This window comes from Lycium barbarum, chromosome 8 (assembly GCF_019175385.1).
Source record: "Lycium barbarum isolate Lr01 chromosome 8, ASM1917538v2, whole genome shotgun sequence".
Classification (NCBI taxonomy): domain Eukaryota; kingdom Viridiplantae; phylum Streptophyta; class Magnoliopsida; order Solanales; family Solanaceae; genus Lycium; species Lycium barbarum.
Window position 1 is genome coordinate 101,573,380 of NC_083344.1, and position 24,444 is coordinate 101,597,823.

At 38.6% G+C, this 24,444-nt stretch overlaps 1 long non-coding RNA gene and 1 pseudogene across 1 annotated transcript; one reads left to right on the plus strand and one right to left on the minus strand.

Annotated features, from left to right (window-relative positions):
• Nucleotides 1-11,880: 11,880 nt before the first annotated feature.
• On the plus strand, nt 11,881-15,233 carry LOC132606457 (uncharacterized). The gene is made up of 2 exons (XR_009569880.1): nt 11,881-12,800; nt 12,867-15,233. It is a non-coding gene; the product is annotated as an uncharacterized LOC132606457 (long non-coding RNA).
• A 1,998-nt stretch (nt 15,234-17,231) lies between these two features.
• Nucleotides 17,232-19,677, minus strand: LOC132605190 (general transcription and DNA repair factor IIH helicase subunit XPB1-like; annotated as a pseudogene).
• Nucleotides 19,678-24,444: the final 4,767 nt, after the last annotated feature.

Consider the following 24,444-nt stretch of genomic DNA (forward strand, 5'->3'; position numbering starts at 1 on the left):
GTCGATGCAGAAACAGCATTCCCGCGGTACTGCTACAGTACCGCTACAGTACCGCTACAGTACTGTAGCTACAGTGAACCGACTTCAGCATTCCTTTTTAAGGGACAAAAATCTCATTTTTTTCAGCACAAAAGTTCCCAATATTTCCAGAAAAATTCAGCAACAAAAGATCATTTTTTTATCTTGTGGATAGAGAATTGAGAGAGAGGTTCGGGCACTGTTCACGGCGAACTGTTCACGAAGGCAACTGTTCACGGGCTACTATTCACGGCGGGGGTACTGTTCACGGCGTCACTATTCACGACGCTACTATTAAGGTAAGGTTTAATATTTTCCTACATATTTTAGAAGATGATTAGTCTTTGTATGAATTGGTGGATGTGGAAGAAATTGCAAGAGTTGTGTATGTTGATATGGAAGTGGAGTTTGAGCCGTATGGGGCCAATTTAAACTAGCTATGGTAAATGAAGTTTAATTAGTAGTGTGGTTGTTATTATCATGGATTATATGGCGAAAAGATTAGAAAGTTAAAGTTGGAATTTTGTTGATGTGAATATGATGTTGTTTTCGTTGAATTGAAGGAATTGAAGATATGATTGTATCCATATGTTGTTGTTGGTATTTCTGTGTCAACAGGAGGGCGATTGAAAATTTGGGATAGGCGAATGTATAGGGGAAGTGCTGCCGGATTTTCGCTAGATTTTTATATAATAAAAAACCCTAAATGGGGATATATAAACTAATATATAGGTTCAATAAGAAATGGGTTATAGAATTGTGGACTAGAAAATATAGTTACTAACGATAACATTACTTTTATATAAATAGGCTAAAAGGGCGACGAGGCGAAAAGGATCCACGACTAAGTCACTGACAGGTATGTAGAGCCTACCTTTCTTTCTTTTGGCATGACCTTTATGAAATGAACAAATAACGTATATGTATGATTCTAAAGAAAATTCTATTCTTAGCGCCACTAGGATGGCCGATGTCTTTGATTTCCATAAGTACTCCATATGGTTTGATATGTATATACATGACGTTCAAAGATTTTAGTGGGTATATTTCCGAATGTTGTTCGAAAGAAAATCGATATGACTAAAGTCTTTGATGAATAGTTTGATACTTAAATATGATCTTAAGGCCCCTATTTGATTTGGTCCAAAACATTATTCAGAAGTTTCCTAATATGAATAATACTTGAATTTCGAAATATGGCTTATGAAATGTTTTTAGAAGGTTCCGTACTTTAAAAGCTCGTAACTTTCGTAGACTAACTCGGATTTACTTGAAACGTGTTTGCGGTTTACTAATGATTTCAAGAAAACTAGTTTTGTACTAAAGGAAACATAAAGTCGATTTTCAAAACCACTCCGAAGGGAGTGCGAGATTTTATTATTTAGACTTTCCAAAAACCACTCCGAAGGGGGTGCGAGATTTTCAAGCCTAAGTCACTAGATGACTTCATGACGTAGCTAAGTGTGCTATATGATATATGGCCTCAGCTCGTGCCTGAGTGAGCTATGGCCTCAGCTTACGCCTGGGTGCGCTATGGCCTCAGTTTATGTCTGAGTGTGCTATGTGACACGTGGCCTTAGTTTATGTTATGGATTTTCTTTAAAAGAGATTTCCATACATTTGCATATTTGCATTCATGCCCGAAGGGGCCACTATTAATGTTGAGCCGGAAGCGGCTGCCCGAAGGGGCCATTATTGATATAGAGCCGGAAGCGGCTGCCCGAAGGGGCCATCATTAATATAGAGCCAGAAGCGGCTGCCCGAAGAGGCCATCATTAATTTGCCGGAAGCGGCACGTGAGTTGCATTGCATTATTCACTTAAAGGAGGTGTGTTAGATTACATTACTTATTTTGAAAATGTTAGTTAGATTGCAAATATTTACGTTTCTTCCAGCGAAGGCTGCAGGTATTGGGTTGGTTATGATTTCTTCTTTCCTAAATTATGCGATGGTTATCATTTATTCCCGCTTTACATATTCAGTACATATTCCGTACTGACCCCCTTTCTTTGGGGGCTGCGTTTCATGCCACGCAGGTACACCCAGGTGAGTAGAAGATTTTGCTAGAAGGTATTCCAGCGGGATTGGCGAGCTCTATCTCAGTTCGGAGTATTGCCGAGTCGAGTACCTTTGTTATGGTGTTTTGTATGTGTTAGAGACTTTGCAGACAGTGTCCTGTGGATAAGGCGTCGAGAAGTGCGAATCATTTATAGATGTTAAAAGAGTATGTAGTTTTAGATGATTTCAGTTGGTAAAAAGTACGTAATTGATTGAAAGTTTTTTTTAATTTGTATAAAGATAATGACCTCTATTTGGAAAAGTTTCATGTGTTTAAAAGTTTTTGAAATGACAGGTTTTCGTAAGGCGAATGTTTAAGGGTTCGCTCGACTCTGAAGGGAGTCGGGTGCCCATCATGCCCTATTAAGATGAGGGTGTGACAGAACTTCTCCGTCTCTCGGCCCTGAGCATCTAACTAGGCCCGTAAGTCATCTATCTCATGTTGGGCTCAGAGGAAACCTTCATTCATGAGCACAACACTCTGCGAGAATAAAATAAACAAGGTTAAGAGATCGGCAAACGATGAAAGTTACACCAGATAAGTTTAAACTTATTAGAAGAGGCAGGGAAAAAATGTTTACCCGGTTGCCGGCATACATACCCTCGTTTAAAATGCAATGTCACGAGAGTCCCTCCATCTTCTCTTTGTCCAAATCTGAAATGAGAGGTCTTAGATAACTGGCAACCCCCACGGAGCAAGATAAAAAACTGCAGTCCTCAGGGACGGTGCCCATGGTCGACCTGGTCCTCTTCGGTTCTACATTGGAGCCGAAAAAATATCTACAAGTCTAGATCTCGAACCTGACTCACTGGACCGACTAGTAATCCTCGTTGCTCGTGGAATAGTGATGTGGCCAAACCCTAAGGCTTTCGCCATTGCAGGAGGAGTATCGGCAAACATGTCATTAAGATTCTTCTGTTCCGAAGACGGAGCAGGAGGAGAAGTTGGAGTTGTATCGGCCCTTGATGGTATCTCGGCTATAGTAACTGGTTCAGCCCTTGGGGGCAAGTCAGCAGTTGTAATTGTTTCAGCCCTTGGAGGTGTCTCGGCCCTTGAAGTTGTGTCGACCCTTTTGGCCCTCTTTACTAAAGGCACCACCTCGGGTAAAGCGTCACCTGTAATATCGATAAAATCAATGAATCTTAGTAGAACTGAGGCTTGAAGGTATTCGGTTAACGGGGGAAAAGGGGACTCGACTTCCCCACCTGTGGTCGGGCCTGGCAAATCAGCAGCAACATTTTTTTTGGGACCTCCATCGGAGTTGCCTCGGCCCTAGTGCAGCAGTACCCGTGGTGAAACTCACAACCCAAATATCGTCCTCGGGGTCATCTTTCAGACCTCAAGCTTCGTTTGAACCTGCGGCATTATTCGAGCTTTTCTTTCTCTTCTCACCCCTAGACTTGGTCTTTTTCTTGTTCTTTTCAGCCTAAAAAATGAGCCGTACCTATCCTGATATATCAAAATCTGAACCCGGTGTGGCGGGCTCGTCCTGTGGTGTGGGCTGTAAGGTCGCTGAGCCTTTGCCCAAACCTGGATATTGAAGGATTAAATCGAAGTAAAGTGGAACGAAAAAGAATGACAAGAATTAAGGAAGAAGAGGATACCGTGGTTCTGTGCTTTCCATCGATCACGAGACAAATCTCCCCATGTCCACTCATCGTGCGGGTGCTGGCCGATGAGATTTTCAATCCACCTGGCAAATTCGGGAATTGCATCCGGAATCCATGCTTCAGCTGTAACATTGGAAAAGGTTAGAAGAAGTGCTCGAAGACATGTAAATGCGATAAGCCCACAAAACTTACGTTTGTCATTCCACCTTTCGGGGAAAGAAGTATATTCGGCCGGTATAATGTCCTTAGTCTTAACCCGGACAAAACGCTCGTGCCAGCCCCGATCCCTGTTCTCGTCGACACAGGAAACAATGGGTTTTTGCCTCGTTTGGAGACTTTTATAATGCCATCGCGGAAGATCCTCGGGCAATATAGCCGAATTAGATAGGCCAAGGTACAGTTGATTTTGGCATTATTATCCAAAAGACGGAGACAGGCCACAATCCTCCAAATGTTCAAGCCTATCTGAGCAAGGCATACTTTATACGTCCAGCACATTTAAATAATAATCGGATCTATTAGAGGGTTGAGCTTGAGGGTGAAAGGATATGTATAAACGTATAAAAATCCCTCTTTGAAGTCGGTGACTGACTCGTCATCACCGGGAGCAAAAATATCTATGGGGGGGGTGGGGGGGGGGGGGGGGGTTATCCTAGCCGCATTCGGCCAGGACTCGAGGAAGATGCTCCTCTTTGATAGAGGATGGGTAATGTCTCACGTCGAAATATGGCCTTTTCAACGGCGAATTCATGGTTAAAATTGTACTTCGAGGGGATTATATCTTTGGCCGCAGGTTCGAAGGAATCAGTTTGTATTTTGTCGCCCAGACCAGCGACAAGCTCGGTAGCCGGAGAGGATATCGAAGGAACATTTTGAGAAATAGAGTCGGTATCCGTTGCCATTTCTTGAGTATGGATGATGAAGATAAGAAGATATGAAGATCTGGGATGAAGGTATGAAGATATGAAGATTCGAAGGCTAAAATATGAAGATGAGAAAATGGAGTTAAGGAAGGTTTAAGAAGATTTTTCAGAAAATGAAGAGGGTTTCGGGACCTCGGATGAATTTCCACAACAACTTTTCGAAGATATGAAATTTCTGAACAAAGATTCGAAGAGAAGTGAAAACAAACGAGGGATGAAAGGTGGAAAGTGAAGAAATGAAATCACTGTGACTCTTTATATAGAGAAAACGTTGAGGCTGTTACCGAAGTCACCCAACCAAGAGGGGACACATGTCCGAAGTCACAGAGATGTGACTTGAAGGGACGTGACTCTGAAGCGGTTGATGAAGCCATTCAACTGGAAGGAGACACATGCCCGAGTCAGAGTGACATGATATGAAATGATGTTTTATTTCCCACTTTTTTTCTAAGTAAAAGCTTACTAGAGAAGTTACCGAGGAAATCGTTCCACTTCTCGTCACTTCGACAAAACTTCAATCCGAGAAGTGTGAGGACTATCTGTATACGGTAAAAACCGACGCAATTTGTACTCGGTAAGAACCGGGGTAAAGTTTAAAGCTGTTCGATATGAGATCGAGTAAGAGTGAGGTCATTACAATCTATGGGAGCGAAATTCGAGGGGTCGAGTATAGTTAACTCTGCGTCAAAATCGAGGATATTCTAATGAGCACGGAAAACCCGAGCCTAAGAGAGCACACTCATCATAGGTTCGGAGAATTCGTTATGGAGCAAGCCACGCGTCACTTGACCGTTCCGCCATTTACGCTGACAACAGTGCGGGTGTCAGACTGTACGAACGCAGCCTTATCCATTTTAGGAATTTTCTAGAAAGGCTTTTTCTTACATTGTACTAGGGCCCATTTGTTGTTAGCTATAAATAGAGGTCTACCCCTTTCTTTTTGTAATCAGAGAAGTGGCAGGGAAACCTGTTTAAGTATTTTGGCTCGGATAAAGGGAGCATCTTCCAGACCGGACCAGTTCGCAGAGCTCATAAACTTGACTTCCTAAGTTTCCTTTACTATTATTTATCAATAACTACAATTTACTTGCTATTATCTTATACTATAAATTAATCTAACCACATATCCTATTAACCACTTACAAATTTAATTGTTATCCACATTCAAATACGGTATGTATATTGCTCTTTCCTTTAATTGCCCTTTCCTTTACGTTGAGCCTCAAGATAATCAAAGTCTACCATATTCGAATGCAGAATTAGAAACAAGAAGAAGGCGTTTAATAAACTTAACTCTTATTAAATCCCCAGATTCCAACCCATAAATTAGGGTTCATAAACTAATAAAGTAAAAAAATAATCTAAGGCTCTCACCATGGAATTAGTGTTCTAGATGTTCAATTCCCATCAATAATCAACTAATTTAGCTAACAATTACTCAAAATTCGGATTATATAGAAAACCCCCAAATTTGGGTATAAACCCTAACCTAAAATTCACAAATTAAGCCTTAGAAATGGAAGATTCAAATTACTATATTCATTACCCATCAATTCCATGCTAACCCATGCTAAATTCATTAACAAAACAAGATTTTATACTCACAAGTTCATTAGAGGAAGATAACCCAAAATCCACTTATTTCTCATAACTTTAGGAAGATTCTAGCACGGATTAATGATAACTGGGTGAGATAATGAATTAAGATTAGGTAGAGAAGATGGATGAGTTTACCTCAAAGAGTTTGCCCTAAGAAACCTCTAGAAAAGATCCCAAGATAAACCACTTTCGGAATAATAAATGAATGAAAAGACTTGGGGTTTTATATCATTAAATACCCCAGTCACCGCCGTCAGCCGCTGTTGCGGCAGACCGCTTTGGCAGTCACCCCGTCGCTTTAGCGGCCACTAGACACCAAAAATTTTCTGGTGTCTTCCAAACTTGGAATCAACACTCGGAACCATCCCAGAACCTCCCAAACACAAACAAAACAGACAGTTATGCATAAAAACGCGCTACGAACGCACTCGTGGCCTCAAAATTCCCATCGGAGGTTTAGTTGACCAAGTTAACCCCCAATACCTCAAAACTAACTTTCTAACCCAAGTCCCAAAATGCACCCGAGTGCAGTGGGAACTGAACCGAATATACACACAAGTTCTAAATGACTATCCGGACCTCTCGGGGTCGACGGATATCCAAAAAATTTCCGTTCACCCAAATGTCAACTATGAGTCAAACAGTTTTCAGTTAAAAGTCAAATTTTCCAAAAGTCACATCAAAACTCACTCCAATGCCTAAGGAACCATGCCACTTTTCCCCGTGGGTCAAAATGGTACTAATAATGCTCGGGGGCCATTAACGGTGCAAAATGGTCAAAAACGCAATAACGACCGAACGAGTCGTTACAAAATAAAAACTTTTTTTTAAAACATAATTAATTTTTTTTGGGGGGTGGGTGGATGGAGTAAGAAATCACAAAAAACTAAAAAAAAAAAAATCAAAACTTCTTTTCAAAAACATTATTTTTTTGGGGGGTGGTTGCTGCAAAAAATCAAAAACAAAAACTTTTCAAAACGTTTTTTTTTTAAACAAATTTTTTTTTTTGGGAGGGGTGGAGGTGGTGGGGTGTTGGGTCACGGGGGGGTGGGGTGGGGGGAGGAGGGGCTGGCCAAAAAATAATTATTTTTTGGGGGTGAGGGGGCGTGGTGAGGGATGGAGGAGGAGGAGGGAGCTGGTGAAAAAAAAAACTTTTTAATTAAAAATAAATTTGGGGGGGGGGGGGGGGGGTGAAAAAACAAAAAAAAAAAATCAAAACTTTTTAAATATTTTTTTTTGGTGGGGGGAGGGGGAGGGGTGGGAGGAGGAGGAGGGGGGCTGGTGGATTTTTTGGGATTAAGTTGGGTTTTTTTTTTTTTCAAAAGTTTAACAAGTTTTAAAATTACATTTTGGATCCCAATTAATTTAATCACAATTTAAGTGGGCTTTGACTTGGGCTGGTCAAACTTGTCACCTCTAGTAATTACAAGACTTGGATGTCACCTTGAGTTAAATATTCGTGGTTAATGGGTGCTCAAGCACCAAAAATTGATACATTGGTCCTCCTGCTGCAAAGTAGCGGCGAAAATATGAGGAGGGCCCATTTGCCTGTCTTCATATAATGGGGGCGCCCAAATTCATGATTTTTAACTGCAACTGTTCGTGGAGTACAAGAAGGTAATCGTTGTTAGGGGCTTAGGGCCATTTTACCTCATTTCAAGTTGCTTTTTGATAAAATTCAGGGTGTGCAACATGCAGAGAAATGTAGAGAAAATTTAAGAAGGAAATTAGATAATATCTTTGTACGACACACATCCATCAAACTTCATTTCAATGGAAAAATTGCAGTTTTATTCCAAGTATTATTACTGATTCGGATAATACTAACTTGTCTAAATTGCCTTTTCAGGAAGAGATCAAGGAAGCAGTCTTTAGCCTCAGTGCAGACAGCACAGCAGGACCAGATTGCTTCAATGGCACATTCTTCCAAAGCTATTGGGATATCATCAAACATGATATTACTGAGTTTGTCATTGATTTTTTTTAAGGGGAAAAAACTTACCAAATTCTACTCTCATACTTGTCTTGTTCTAAATACCTAAGACTAGTAGTCCTGATTGTTTTGCTTAGTTTAGACCTATTAGTTTATCTAACTTTTCTAATAAGATTATTTCAAAAATTCTTTCTTTAAGACTTAACCCTCTTTTACCTAGTCTTATCTCTAAAAATCAGTTAGGATTTGTTAAAGATAGGTTAATCACTGAAAATATCCAGTTCGCTCAGGAAATTATCCAACCTATTTCTCAGCCTAATAAGGGTGGTAATATAGTGATGAAATTTGGATATGGCCAAAGCCTATGATAGAATGTCTTGGGACTTTGTCTCAGTAGTTCTTAGGAAATTTGGATTCTCTGACAATTGGATTAATTTGATATTGAATCTTGTTTCAGGTGTTTGGTATTCAATCCTTATTAATGGTATAAGGACTGGCTTCTTCACCTCTTCTCAAGGATTAAAACAAGGGGACCCTCTATCTCCTTCCTTATTTATTTTAGCTGCTGAAGTTTTAACTAGATTACTGAATAATTTGCTACAAAATGAGAATTTTACCCCTTTTTCTATGTCAGAAAGAGGTCCACTGATTAATCATTTGTCTTATGCAGATGAAATAGTAATCTTCAGCAGTGGAAGAACAAAGTCTATCAAGCTTGTTATGAAGCAGATCAGGAAATATGAACTGAGCTTAGGTCAAAAGGTGAACAGGGAGAAAAGTTTCTTCCTGACAACCCCAAAAACCTCTGCAACCAGAATTAACAGAATGAGAAACAGTACAGGGTTCATGGATAAGGAATTTCCATTCACTTACCTCAGATGTCCTGTATACGTTAGAAGTAAAAAGATTGAGTACTTTGATCCTATGGTAAGCAAGGTTATTTAAAGATTGGGAGGTTGGCAAGGAAAAATGTTGTCCTATGGAGGAAAGCAAGTGCTCATCAAACATGTGCTTCAAGCACTCCCAACATATACCCTCAAACACTAACTCTGCCTAAGGCAATTTTCAAACTTTTGGACAAACACTTTGCCAACTTATTCTGGGGAGCAGATCGAGGTCAAAGAAATATCATTGGAGCTCATGGAGAAGCCTATGCTATCCAGAAGCAGAGGGTGGAATTGGTATAAGAAGTATGGAAGAACAAAGCATGGTCTTAGCTACAAAACGATGGTGGAGACTCAGATCAGTTCTATCTCTTTGGGATACTTTCCTGAAAAACAAATACTGTATCAGATCCTATTGTACTACTAAACAGTGGGCCTCAGGTAACTCTCATCTCTGGAAAATGATGACTCAAGTAAGAAATAGGGCTGAGGAACACATGGTTTGGCAAATTAACTCTGGTTCTAGCAGCTTTTGGTGGGATAACTGGAGTGGTAAAGGTCCTCTTGCTAAGTTCTACCCTAATAGTAGAAAAAGCATTAGAACCTCAGTCAGTCACTTCTTACTAGATGGTGTTTGGAATATCCAGAAATTGAAGGATGTTCTTGACAGAACATATGGTGCAACACAACTGGGAACCAAAATAGAAAAGATCAAGTGTTTTGGGACTTAACTATTGATGGAAAATACTCCAACAAGTTTGTCTGAACCAAAAAACCTCAAAACCAGTTCTTGGGTAAATGTGGAACTCTAACACTCCTTTTAAAGTCTCCTTCCTCAATTGGAGGTTGTGGCAAGGTAAGCTTCCTTTTGATGAATTTTTTTCCAGATTTAGAGCTAACAGGGACACCAACTGTAATTGCTTCTTAGTCCCAGTAGCAGAAAATATGCTTCATGTTTTTGTTGCAGGTGAAACTGCTCAACTCATATGGAATCACTTTGGAAGACCACTGGGAATTGCTGCTCACCGGGGAACTATCAGACACCTGATTAATATCTGGTGGACTCAAACGACATCAAATGATGTTCACAAGATGATTGCCAAGATTGTCCCTTTGTTTATATGTTTGGAAATCTGGCAGAAAAATTACGAGTGCAAGAATGGAGAGAGGAAGAAATTCAGTGTGTACATCATGATCAAGCAGGCAGAAAGGAACCTATTGAGTGCTACTTCTCAGGCCTTCCCCTCTCATAAATTGACATTAACTTGGTCTTCAATTTGTGACAATCTCCAAAGACTAAAACCTTGTCCTAAACCCACCATTGTTTGTTGGAAATTGCCTACTGCTGGTACATTGAAAATGAACACTGATGGTAGTTTTATTGCTGCTAATAGAAGTGCCGGTTTAGATTAGTGTTAAGAAATGACAGTGGTGATTTTGTCGTGGCATTCTCCTCTCCCACAAGATGTGAAAATAATCTAGAGGCAGAAGCACTTGCTGCTAAACAGGGGATGATCTTATGCTACCAAAAGAACCTCACTAATTTCACACTAGAGTTGGACTCCTTAGCAATAGTGCAGATGGTTAATGAGGACAAATGTTGCAATTTCAGACTGAATCTGATCATAAAAGAGCTACAACAATTGACGAATCAAGCTAATGTCAAAGTGGAGCACTATTTTAGAGAGGCAAATAAGGTTGCAGACCATTTAGCCAAATTTGCAGTTAACAGTCAGAATGAAGTCTTCTATGACTCCTGTCAGAAACTTCCGGTGGGGGCTAAAGGTCCATTCCAATTGAACAAGAGCCAAATGCCTTCGATAAGGACCAAATATGACAAGGCAAATTTTTTTGTTAGCTAGTTGTATAGGTAGTCTAACCTTTGCAAGGGATGGAATGTATTTCTTCTAGCTTCACCTCCCTCTTTTGAAGGATAAAAGTTCTATCCTTGTGTTGTAATAACAGGTTAAGGCCAAGTCCTCCTCTTGCGTACTTTCTTTCTGATTTATGACACCCCAGATGACCTGGGGAATTTCAATTAAAAAAAAAATTATGTAGCTTAACGTGAGATCGTGATTTCTTGATTAAACCACATTAAAGCTTCAATTATTTTTTATCTTCAATTATTTTTAATGTATGTTTTTAGGACTTATATTTGTTAAAAAGATAGAAATGGGACACTCAAAAAAATTGAGTGCTAATAGTAGGTTGATATCAAAATTATGACTGTTGAAACAAATAGAAAATGTATGCTTCGAAGATAAAGAAAGCTCTATTCAGAAGATCAGGACGAACTGTTTATTTTCGGTTTATTTTTAGTGTAAACAGAATTTTACATTCTTACTAGTGAAACAGGAACTGATAAATTTGATTGGATCCCTCTAAACAAAGAAGGGACATAATTTTGCTTGCACCTTCTTGGTGCATGTTGTCAATACAATTACCAATTCTGGAAAAAAAAAGTACGACTTTCAATCTTTTAGTATTTCTGTTTTCATCACAAATTCCGGGAAACAGTTAAAATATGTTAGTATCTAGAATTTCGGGCATACAGCTGCATAGACCCTAAAACACGAGAATGACGAATGCCAATGTGTGTCCTTTTCCTTTTTCCTCTCTTTTTTTCCTTCTGAATTGCAATTTCAATGCAGCTTACTGACCCACTGAGTTAATTAAACCTCTTGTTATATGGGTCACGGATGGATTAAACTGGTCCGTATCTTCCTTCTTGCGCAGATTCTGCAGAATCAGGGAATCATGCTACGGGGCTAATGGACGGATATGGAAATGGAGTTGTCGTTGGTCCAGAGAAACCAGTGTGGCTGAATTTAGCTGGTTCTTCAGAAGTGTTACACTCCATAATAATCTGTGCTACTTGTATTAAAACAAGAAAGAATGAGTTAAGAAGGTTCAAGGAAAGTTAATCGAGTTAGTAAGAATATCGTTATATATACATGGTTTCCTTAAGTATCCCAAGGCGACACGGTTACCTAAAGGGTGTGGAATCGCGCTATGAGTATGTATATGAAGTAATGCGAGTGACCTTTTAAAGTATTTGAGATTATTAGTAATGATATAGAGGGTGGACAAAAGATATGAATATATTTTTGCGATTGGAGTTTCGTCAAAGCTTTGTGAGTTCTCTAGTTATGTTTAAGGTTATTGTGAGTCTCTGGACCCTTCAAGATGTGTATATGGATTTTTTTATTGATGTATATAAGTGTGTATATGTATGCATAAGAGGTTACATAAGGTTGGAAGAGGATTAGAAGTTAAACGAAATGAATCGGAACAACTTCAGTAAAATTTCGGACCCGATTTTAGTCTATATTGTAGGAGGCATATCTCCTTGAATATGAGGTGTTTTAAGGTGTTTCAAAAGCCTAAAATGAAGTTCATCGAGTCTAGTTTGTAATGCAACAAACCGCTCGTCAAAATGATATCGGGATAAGGAGATATGGACGATGCAAGTTGGGCTGGCAGGGCAGCAAGTTTGGACCCGACCCAAACACTCACATTTCGGCCCATGAGGCCCATTAAACTCAATAGATAAGTCACCACTTTGCCCTATATCATTTCACACGACCTAAAACAGATCCAAAACCCTTATTTTCTCTCCCAAACCCCCTTTCTAATTGAGCCATCATATAAGCTAAATCCTAGACCCTTGACATGATATTAGTTAAAGAGAAGTTGTAGCTTAAGTTTTTTTTGTGTTGTTAAGCAAGCAGCTGGAAAGAGGAACAAGATTCTTGAAGATTCTGATTGCTAAAGGTAATTTCAACCTCCCACTCATGTTATCAATTTGGATTAAAGGTTTAATATGGTGTATACGTGAAGGAAACGTTGATATACAAGCTAGAGAGAGAGAGCATAAGCCATGGCATTCGGCCATGGCTAGCAAAATTGGAGCTCAAATTTGTTGATCCAAAAATCAGATTTTCTAGGTATTTCAGCCCTTAGGAAGGTGATAATAACGTGGAGAATTCATTTGGAGCAACAAGAACAAGTATTAGTGCATTTCACAAATTCTAGCTAAGTGGAAAAAGCCAACTTGTTAAGGTAAGAGTTGATCATTTTTCTATGTGTTTGATGATGAAGTTGGACGTGTGGGGAATATGCAAATGTAAATTGTATGTGTGAAATTATGTATCTTGATGTTGAAGCATAGTTGTAACTTGGTAACATGAATTGCACGAATGTTGGAATGTTGTTGAATGCCGTAGGGGCTGTTTTTAATTGAAATTTGATGGACTGATTTGAATTAATATTTTGGTTGTTGTAATCATAGATTATGTGATGAGAATGAAGGAATTTAATGGTTAGAGTTGGAGTTAAAATTGTTGTGGGTTGTTGTAAGGATTATAGAGATAATAATGTGATTTACTTGCATATGGATAGATGATGTGGTGTCGTGTGGCTGCTGTTGTATTTCCCTGAAATTTGCTGAAAAGATGGCATGAAATAAGTCGTAAGAAGTGTATATGGGCTGCTTGGTGTGTTGTAAGTGTTCGTTAGAATTTCGGGCATCGTTATGTTATAGTTTAGGGGCTGTTTTCGGCCCAATTTGGAGAAATTGTTGGATCGTTGGAAATATTATGTGAATTGTTTAGAATGTTCTTGAATGTTGTTAGTATGGGTTTGGGTTAGTATTTGAATGTATAGGCGTTGATGTTGGCTTGAAGGTAAGCCGTTGAATTGAATATTTGGAAAGTTGTCGAATGATGAAAAAGAGAGTATTAATGTAATATTGTCTTTCGGATTGGTTATTGGAGTTGCTAGGTTGGTTATTGTGGTTGTTGCTGTTGATTTTGAGCGAGTTAAATTCTCGGGATGGCCTATTTAGAGGGGAAGTGCTGCCGAATTTTCTGTAGAATTTAATGTTAGTTTGGAATGAATGGCTTAAGTGCCTATGTTTAATATTGGATATTCGTTGGCATATTTGTAGACCTTGGGGAGCCCGAGGCGTAGATTGGAATTTACTTTAGATTGGCTATCTTGGAGTGCGTACGAGGTATGTAAAGCGCAACCCTTCTTTCTTTTGGCATGCCTTAGTTTTCAATAGGCTATATCACGAGCCTCGAGGAAATTCCAAATTCGAAATCCGAGCACGTTATGATCCTTATATATATATTTCTTGGCATTCTTATGTATGTTGTGATGAAGTATGAACAATTATGTCTTCGAAAGCATTGATTTCCAAACTTTGTACAAAAAGTTGTTTTAAAGAATTCCGTAACTACGAAATGCCATATCTTTTGCATAAAGGCTCGGATTGCTCCAATATTTTCATAAGAGTTTGCATGATGTATAATGAGTATGTTTTCCATGAGCGGGCCCGATTCGGGTCGATACCCGTTCGTGGGTCCCGCGACTTTCCTTTATGTAATTCGGACGACTTTTGAAAGAATTTGGTATGATTATCATTTCGAATTTCAAATATGATCATTTTACTTATGTTTGAATTTATGATAATGATTTTATGCATATGACTACTCTATTAACTACTAAACAAAAATTGTTTTAAATAATTCATTAAGTCTTATAAATTGTTTTGGCACTCGGAACGACTTCAGAAAGGTATGCTTCTGTAATTCATTATGACATCCGAAACTCACTTATTATGATCCCGTCTGACTTCATTGAATTGGTTTGTCATTGATATGCCTCATCGAGTCTCTGAAAATATTTATGATATTTTAACTGCATTTAGTTTCTCACTACTCTATTCGTGGATGCCCCAATGTTTCCCACAATGAGCCCGGGCCAGGATATGTTGTCAAGCGTAATCCTCTGCATTGTTCGCCGTGCCTCGATGTGAGGGGGCAGGTATACGTGTACATGGGTTTGTGGAGTATGCTGTGCCATGTACACATGTTCTGATATGATTTGCCATGGCCATCTGATATGATATACTATGTTACGGGGTTATGCCCCTATTCTGATTCTTCTGTGTTGTGGCACCAGCGTCGGGAGGGTGGCCACGTTCTGTTTGCCGAGTCCCTTGGCAGGGGCCGGATTTGATATGACATATGTTTCTGTACACACTCCGCATGTTTTGAAGATATGTATTTGATACTTTGGATTTTCTACTCACTTTTTCTGTACGTTCTGTACCAGTTATGATTTTGGTTCTGTAATTCAGGCTTTACATATTCAGTACATATTTCGTACTGACCCCCTTTCTTCGGGGGCTGCGTTTTCATGCCGCGCAGGTACCGACGACAGGTTTGCTGATCCGTCCGTCTAGGATATCTTTTCTGCCATTTGGAGCGCTCTTTTATTCAGAGCCCATCTTTTGGTACAGTCTGTCACTACTGTATATATATATATATATATATATATATATATATATATATATATATATATATATATATATATATATATATATATATATATATATATATATATATATATATATATATATATATATTCTCGTTCATGGGTACGGCGGGGCCCTGTCCCGTTATATGATTCCGTCGGTCTGTTTAGAGGTCTGTAGACATGTTTGTGGGTTAGGGTCTTTCTGTACGGATGCGTGTATATGTTGTGTTTGGGCGATCTCATTCGCCGCGGCGGCCGGTCCGCATATGTTTAAATGTTACTTTGTTGGCCCTGGGTGGTCATTGTTGGTATTATCTGTGCGCAGGGTTAATTTGGATAGTCTGTAAAACAAAGGAAACTCTGCCGAAATTTTTCTGGAAATTATCTAAATATTGAAATATAGCCTTGTCGGCTTCTGCTATATACTTGAATGCGTTTGATAATATTCGTTCTCAACTCTATTTAAAAATGATGATTTAGTTTGTATGTCCGTTTGGGTGCCCAAGTAGGGCACCAGTCGCGGCCCACGGGGCTGGGTCGTGACAAGAAGCGTCACTTTCAGAAGATAAGACAAAGGTCTCGAAGAAGGCTAAATCAAGCAAACACCGTCTTTGTAAAAAAACATAAATCAAAAAAGAAGTCCTGAGGCAAGGAGTATAAGAAAAGAAGAAAAGAGAAAATAGTTAAACGTCACAAGTGATGATGGAGCTTCTCAGATCCACAGATCTTTCCATACTTCATATGTCTCGACCTTTGCCCATGAACATCATAATGAACTCTTTGTATGTTTGGAACTTCAGATGACTTAGATCATGTCCTACATCGATCTCTAGATGCACCGATTTGTAGGGGTGATCATGGTGATTGAAGGTATTAAAAGAAGATGATATAGACCAAAAATCACATGAAAGGTAATTGTCTCGAAAGATTTACAATCTCTTGGAATCCATGCAGACCTTGCAAACCATTGGCTATGGTATCTAATAAGGCTTACAACCACCTTCAGTGATATTTATTTTTTAATTTTGTAAATTTTCTATTTCATTTTTGAATTTGAGTTTTTGCATCAGAACTGGATAATGTTTGATTGCATATGATTGTATTCACCCGACAGAATCTAAATAGGAGTATAAAGCGAAATTTTTATTAGTCGAACATACTAGCTAGTAATGAATTGGATTGACAGCCTCCACCCTTGTTCTAGCTCGTCGGAAAGCTAGATCTGCCTCAATTTTTTGTTTTCTTCCATCTTATAAGCTCTAACAATTAGTTAGGATTAAGTGTTAGTCAATGTAGTCCACTTACCTTTAGGTCAAATATTTGTTAGGAGTCGTACGGTTTTTCAAAGCCTTATATGCCAATACGAAATGTAGAGGACTACCATCTTATAATTTTGGACTGAGACATGCTTAAATGGAGCAAAATGAACAGCAAGGAATAAGAACTAATATAGTTGACCACAACTAAGTGTCAAAGCAAGAATATTATGTTGTTGGGAACTGCAAGTTCTAGTCCTAGTCTCAGAGCATATTGAATTCCAGCTTTGCTTAATAAGGCCCTTAAACCCACTGATGATTACAATCGGAAAGCATGAAAAAGTCAGGCTAAAGACTCCCTACCGCATAGCACGTATACTTTTATCTCGATGCTACGTTTTCTACCTGCTATAGGAAAATAGTGTTTGATTTTGTCATTTAATTTGTCATCTCACTTCATCACCAAGAGTTGAAAGTGGAGGATGGATTGCAGTGACGAACGTCTATGACTTTGGATCACTTCTGCTACCCAACGTTTGGCCGATTGATGAACTCCATGGCTTTTCGAATCAAACAATTAACTTTAAAGTGGTACCTAGCAGAATGACAGAAAAGAGAAATCTCACCATCCCAAATTAAGAAGAAGAAAAAAAATAATTTAAAAGTGGCAGAAACCATAGGTTATACACATTCCTACTAAATGAACCTAGCTAAAACTATTTACAAATGCTCTAACTAGCAGCTACATGCGACATCGAAGTACTACTTTACTATCTAAGACAAACTTTACATAGCGCCTTTCTACCGATAACATTGCCCTATTCAGACGCAGCGTTTTTTGAACAAAAAGTGTCTTTTGGACAAGTCCTTGGGCTTGTTCTTTGTCTGGACAAGCCCTCCAGATCCAGGTTTCTTTTGGCCTCCACTGTATTCCATATAGATCATTCCTTTGGCTCCTGAATAAGTGCTCATTGATCCCACAGTGCGATTTGCTCTATCAAGGCCTTTGCCATCTGTGTCTTCTTCTTCTATTTCCTCCATACCAACTATATCATCACCAGCACTTAGTACCTTTCCCAGAAGCCCAAGCTGCTCCTCAACATTGTAATACCTCAACTCTGGTCCTGAATCTGGCGGAGGCAAACTCGTTATCACCTTAAAGCTGTAACCTTGATCAATCAGGAATTGTTGTCTCTTTGTTGAGTAGTACATTTCTTGTGTATCGGTTGACACAAGCGAGTAAAAGAAGGCATCGTATTTTTCCTCTATCCCTGATCCCCCTTTAGGGTGCGTCTTTGCCCTGAGTATACGACCTAGACGTTGTGCCTCTTGGCGCCTTGATCCAGCATGGGACGAAATTTGAATGATCACATTTGCCTCAGGGATGTCTATGGAATTATCACCCACTTTTCAAAGAAAAACGGTGTTCACCACTGGACTAGTTCTAAATGTTTCGAGAATTTTCATCCTCTCCACGTGGCTGGTACAACCATAGATCATAGGCTTCCGAAGCTTCATTGCATACTCTGTCAATGCAAACAGGTTATCAGAAAATACGATAATCTTGTCAGCACGCTGCTGCTCGTGGTACCTGATCAGAAACTCACAAGCCCTGAATTTATTAGGATTCATTACGTATAAAGCCTGTCTCTTTCTTTGATTTTCCTGTTTCAAATACTCAGCGAAAAACTCCTTAGTCATGGGACACCAGACCTCAGCACACTGCACATTTGCAATAAATTCTCCTTTTGCTAAATCAGACCAATTAGCCTCATACAACTTGGGACCGATAAGGAAGTTCAGATCAGTAATCCTTTCGTCCTCCCTAACCAATGTGGCAGTAAGTCCAAGTTTGCAGTGAGATTTTGTGAGGCTGATGACTTTCCTAAACATATGAGCAGGAACTACATGGACCTCATCTAAAAGAAGCAATCCCCATTCTCTCTTTCTTATTTGTTCAATAAGCTTCTCGGATTCTTCAGAACGTTTCCCACCAAAAGCAACCATATTATAAGTTGTCACCACTACTCCAGCATTATCCCCGCGAAACTGTTCCTTGCTGTCAGTAGTAAAACGACATATTTGGTCATCTCGAATTGTGGACCATAGCCGGAATTGTTGAGCCCATTGATCAACAGATACCGCATTTGTTGCTAAACAAAGACAGCTCTTATTAATACTTGTTGCTGCAGAAACACCAACCAACGATTTCCCCGCGCCACATGGAAGCACTATAATACCAGACCTAGCTCTGCCATTCCCAAACATCTTACTAAGACTCTTCTCTTGATAAGGCCGTGGTCGAGCATTAACTTTCATCTCTACATCTAAGTCAGGATTTACAGTATCGTTCTGGAAATCAAACTCTTCCAACATAGGATAATTTAACGCGTTTGGTAAGCAACGTTGCTTTACACTTTCAACTAGTACAGGATCAACTTCAAAGGAATATTGTGTTTTCGTCTCTTCTTCTTCTTCTTCTTCTTCACTCGTACTACTTGCAATTATTCGTGCTCAAGATATAACATCGTCATTGAGTAGCTTTTCCAGCACTTCCGGATACAGGGATTCGATGAAGTAACGATTTTTCTTGAGTACTAGTTTTACTTTACCATAATTAGAGGTTGAAGCTTGAATAAAATCAAGAACCTCTTTAGGAAGATTAGTCTTTGATAATTTGTTCAACACAGAGATGATAGTATGAGTTTGGAGGCCTCAAGAAACGGCAGCATAAAGAGAGTGAGGTGTGAGGTTATATTCATGAATAGAGTGAGGCCTGGAAACAGGCTCAGCAATAGCTATAAGGAAATCAGTAGCTTGTTGATAACAAAGAGAACATGTTTCCAAGAAAACGCGACCGTCACAGCAAACCCATAACGGTCGATTTTCGTGATCAGGTTTCAGTTCCAACTTTGTAAAATCTTTCATTAATTCTCCTTTATTCACACTATCATGAATTATGAGTTTCGAAATGGAATCATCATCGTCTTCTTCAACTTGAGCAATTGTGGGTCTATGTGAGAATTTAATCTTTTTATGGGGACGACTATTTTCTGCTATACCCATATATGTGATTCTTATGATTGAGTTTATCGGGGGTACTAGGTTTGGCATTTCTTGCCTTTCTTTTTTATACTATTTAAAAGTGTGGATCTGTACTAGTCTAGTAGGCGGTTAGTATAACTGTATAAGTAGCAGGAAGAGATAAATGAACCGCCTTAGAAGTTCTGGAATACTCCGACTTAAGTCAATACTCGATACAAGCACTTCATTCATTTTTTTGCCAAATTAAATCAAGTCAATACAGGCATTTCTCTTTAGATTTACCCAAATCATTTGGAGTATAAATATTTTTGATATAATATTTTCATTTACTAATCGAATATTTCTTTTTTCAAAAAAATATTTTTCGTGAAAAATATTTCCTTCCTACCCAAAAATACGCTTATTCTAGTGCTATTGAGTGTTGATAACCAAAATGCCATGTTTAGGCCTCTATTATTATTTTTATTCTCTCGGCTAACGAAAATACTATTAGAATATTCAGTTTTCATTTGGGGTATTATTTTAAAGGAATTTTAAATATTACTCCTAGTTACGTTTAACCTCCTCTATATTCTAGATTAGCACAAATTTAAGTTTTTCAGAATATAAAAATAGAAACTTAAACTTGGCCTCTACTTGCAGTTGAACATTCCACTTACTAAATGATTATCTAGACACCTAAATTCATTCTCAATATGTACCGTGGACACCCGATGCCACCGAGGCGGAAGTTGAAAGTTGGATAGTGATTGGGGTTTGCTCAGGTGAGTGCACGCCGGGGGAGATGGTATGGGACGATGGTGGAGCAAAAAATCTCACGGGGAGGGTGTGGGGGTGGGGGAGAAAAAAGAAAAAGAAAAACAAAAAAATTTAGAATAAATTATACAAGAGAATGATTAAAATTTCAGTAATGGGTCAAAATTACCCTTCTCCTATAGTAATTAATCTAATTGGACAAGAATTTGGGTGTAAGATCAGCCGTTAGAAAATAAGAGTAGAAATGATACAATATTTAGACGACAAGGATAATTTTGATACTAAAAGATAACTGAGGACAAAAATACTCTACACATTAGATAGTTGAAAGGTAATATTAGGCCTTTTCGTTTTAACAACCCTGAGCTATCTCTTGGAATCTAAAATTGTCTGAAATGTAGACTCGAGAATGCATTGTTCTACATTAGAACACCTCGAGATGATTTTTTTTTTTTCAACTTCAACCCAAGTGTCCAAATGTTTCCTAAAAGATACCACGGCCTCCAGGGGACTATTTGATAAAACACAAATGGACACAAGTTATCACTTGAGAAAATAATTCAAATCCTTAACGAGATTCAAATGTACATTCAAGGGAGAAACAAAAACTTAATATAACACTACCTATATCACTTCAAAGTGGTGGCACCATACCACTCTTGTGATTGAACAAATTTAACTTAACCAACGAAAATCTAGTCTTTTTATTATAATAATATGCAATGGTGAGAAAATGACCAAGGTGAGTAGACTTACTACCAAGGTGACATATGATAATATATATAAGTATTATTTAATTATAATATTTTTAAATATATATAAAACAAAGGAATACTAATTTAATTTTGAAAGTGACGTTTTTCTGTTGGAAACCAACAATTGTGTTTTTTCATTTTTAAGTTTTTTCTGTTGGAAACCAACAGTTGTGTTGGTTCATTTTTAAATCATACGTTTTTTTTTTTTTTTTAATAAAGTCCACTAGGCTTTTGGCCTAAGGCTAATTTTATATATTTTCTCAAAGCAAAACAAGCTAAATGTCTTTACAAATGTGGCCATATAGGCCAATTACCATGCATGATTAATCTCATGACCAACTTAAGTCTTATATGATGGCTTAAGTTGGCACTACAAATTGCTAAGATAAGAATGTGGTAAAAAACTAAAACTTGAAGAAATGTGCTGATAATCCCATGTAGTATGCATTTCTGTGTGTTGTTCTTCCTCTTGTCAACCAAATTGTGTCCCAAGTTTGATCCCTTAATGCACAAGTTGGCCAACAGTCCATGTATATCAGCAGTATACTTGTGTATATCAGCAGTATACTTGCGTATATCAGTCCCTACAGTCCTGCAAAAGCTCATGACTGCATATCTGTAACCTTTATCTATCAGTAACTCTAGATTTGCACTCCAAAAAACTGCAGAATACTAGTTGCCTGAGATTTTACATGCATGGTCCCAATGATCTGAGTGTTGCTGAAAATTCCTCAAAGAATCTTGAGTCCTTGTAAGAACAATGTAGCCAAGATTGAACCTCGCAATACATATACACACAAAACTGCCTCCAGATAATGCAAAAAGATGCTGCATTTCCAGATGCCTGAATGTATGGTGTATATGTACTGATGTTATGACAGCTGCTGATGCACATTTGTCCCAAGTTTGGTCCCTTGGTGCACACCTCAGCTTTTTCTCTTCATCTTCTTGCCTTTGTGTGCTGCATTGATAGAAAGTCCCAAGTCTAAATCCCATTCTTGAAACCTTCTGCATAATCTATAATTTGCACCCCTGATGCCCAAGGTTTCCTTAATGCAATCAAACCAGTCTCCATATGATGTCATCTCCTCTGCAGATTGAGCACAAAGTGCTAATACCACTGCACAAAGATTTGTCAACATATAGAAATTGATTGACACTGTAAGGGTTTGCCTTAATTCCAATGACACCAGCTCAATATCATGAAAACCTGCCATCCTCAAGTGACCTGTGCAGATTATACCAACTTCAAGGCCATCTTGATTCCATCTTTTCTCTTTGTTGTATGAGTACACCACTACCATCCAATCAACTTCTGAGATTCCCATATCCTGTCCTATGTGAATAGGATCAGTAGGACAAAGCATGTGATCAGCTTTGTTTAAAACTTGAAATTTATCCTCAAAATTCCAAGTTACTCTCAGGAGATTGATCTTCTAATGTTTGTAAGCTAGTAGAAAGACCATGTCATCTCCTATGTGAGTAGGATCAATGATGCAAAGCATTTGAATAACTTTGAAAAACTTGGAATCCCACTCAGTATGCATTATATCATTTCCAGTTTTAATAGGATCAATGATACAAAACTCAGTAGAATTTCCAGAAAAAATGTAAATTTCCAGTTTCCATGCATAATGTATGCCTGCAAAATAGAAAATACTGTTAGTGTATAAGGACTCATCATGTTCTCCCCCAAGAGGACTTGAACATGATGAGTGAGAATTATCAGCACAGCACTAACAACATCTCAACATTTTGCCATTGTCACATTGTTGCAAGGGGCCATAAAACTCAGTTTCAGAGAAGCTGCCTTTTCTTGAATTCTCAATATACATCCATGATCCTGTAACTCCATCTTGAGCCTCACCACACTTCTTCCTTAATGTCAAAACTGCAGTGGAATGAGCACCAAGTGCTAATACCACACACTGCAGCCTTGATACCAAAGCATTCATGTGAGTACTCATCTTCTGCAGCTTCCAGAATGTCACAAGTATCAGATACTCCAGGCTTTCCATATCATGTTCCTTTGAGTCCATGAAAAACCAGCAAAGTTGAACTGTAAACTAGTAATATCGGATGACTTGTCCATTCAGAATCTTTGCTAATGCTAGAATCCAAATGGGCAGCCAAATAAAAACATTGATGCACTGAAAAAATTGCATACTTATCATATTCTGTGCAAGAATCAAAGTAGCATTGCCCTCATTTTCTTTGAACCACATCTGTACCATATCATGAAAGATATGATCCAAATTATGGATCTTCATGATGCCTTGGAAAATCTTCCTACTGTATATTTTAGAACCAGAATCCATCCTCAATATCTTCTTTTTGTCCTGATTCTTAGATAGGGACACTGAAGTTTGTCACTATTAAGAATCTTTCTTCCCTTTGAATCCAGTTCTGCAAATGAGTTGATAGCTATCTCTCCATGATCAAGGGCAAAGTTAGCAAGATGGTCAGCCAACTGGTTACCCTCTCTCATAATATGCAAAACCTGTACATCTGCATGGTCCATGATTTCTAGTAGCTCCTCAGCCACAAATGCAATGTTCCATGGAGGTTTCCATTCTCTATCTAAGATATTCTTCAACAATAAAGAATCAGTTTCAAGAATGAAGAAGTAAACATGGTTGGACAAACAATATCTTGCAGCCTGCAGAAGTGCTTGTGCCTCAGATTCAGTATTTGTACATTCTCCCATCGTCCTAGCCTCTGCATGTATCAAATCTCTAGATGAAATTCTCACACAAAAGGCAAAGGAACTTCTACCAGGGTTGCCTCTAGTTGCCCCATCTGTGTTGCACTTCCAAGTACCCCCAGGTGGAAACTTCCACATGACCTTGGTGACTTGTAATTTTGGCACAAATTGTTCCAAAATCCTCAGAATTTCCTGCCATCTATGTGGAACTACTTGAATCCCAGGCTTTCTCATTCTCACCAGTTGTTGTATATCAGTAGAATCCTGGTAAATAACTCTACTAGTTGACACCTTATCCCTATGCTTATCTCCATTTTTTTTCTTCCAAAGCTGCCAAACTAATATGGATGGTATAGCATAGAAAATATTCTGAAGTCTGGATGGAACTTTAGCAGTCCACCATTGCATGATTACGTGATGCAAATGCATTCCATCAATCTTAATTCCAGCTGCTGCACCAAAGTATGTCCATATTGCTTGAGCAGTTGCACATCTCAAAAATATGTGAGGTACAGTCTCTTCTTTTGGTTCTACACAACAAGAGCACCTGGAAGGCATATGGTATCCCCAACTCTTCA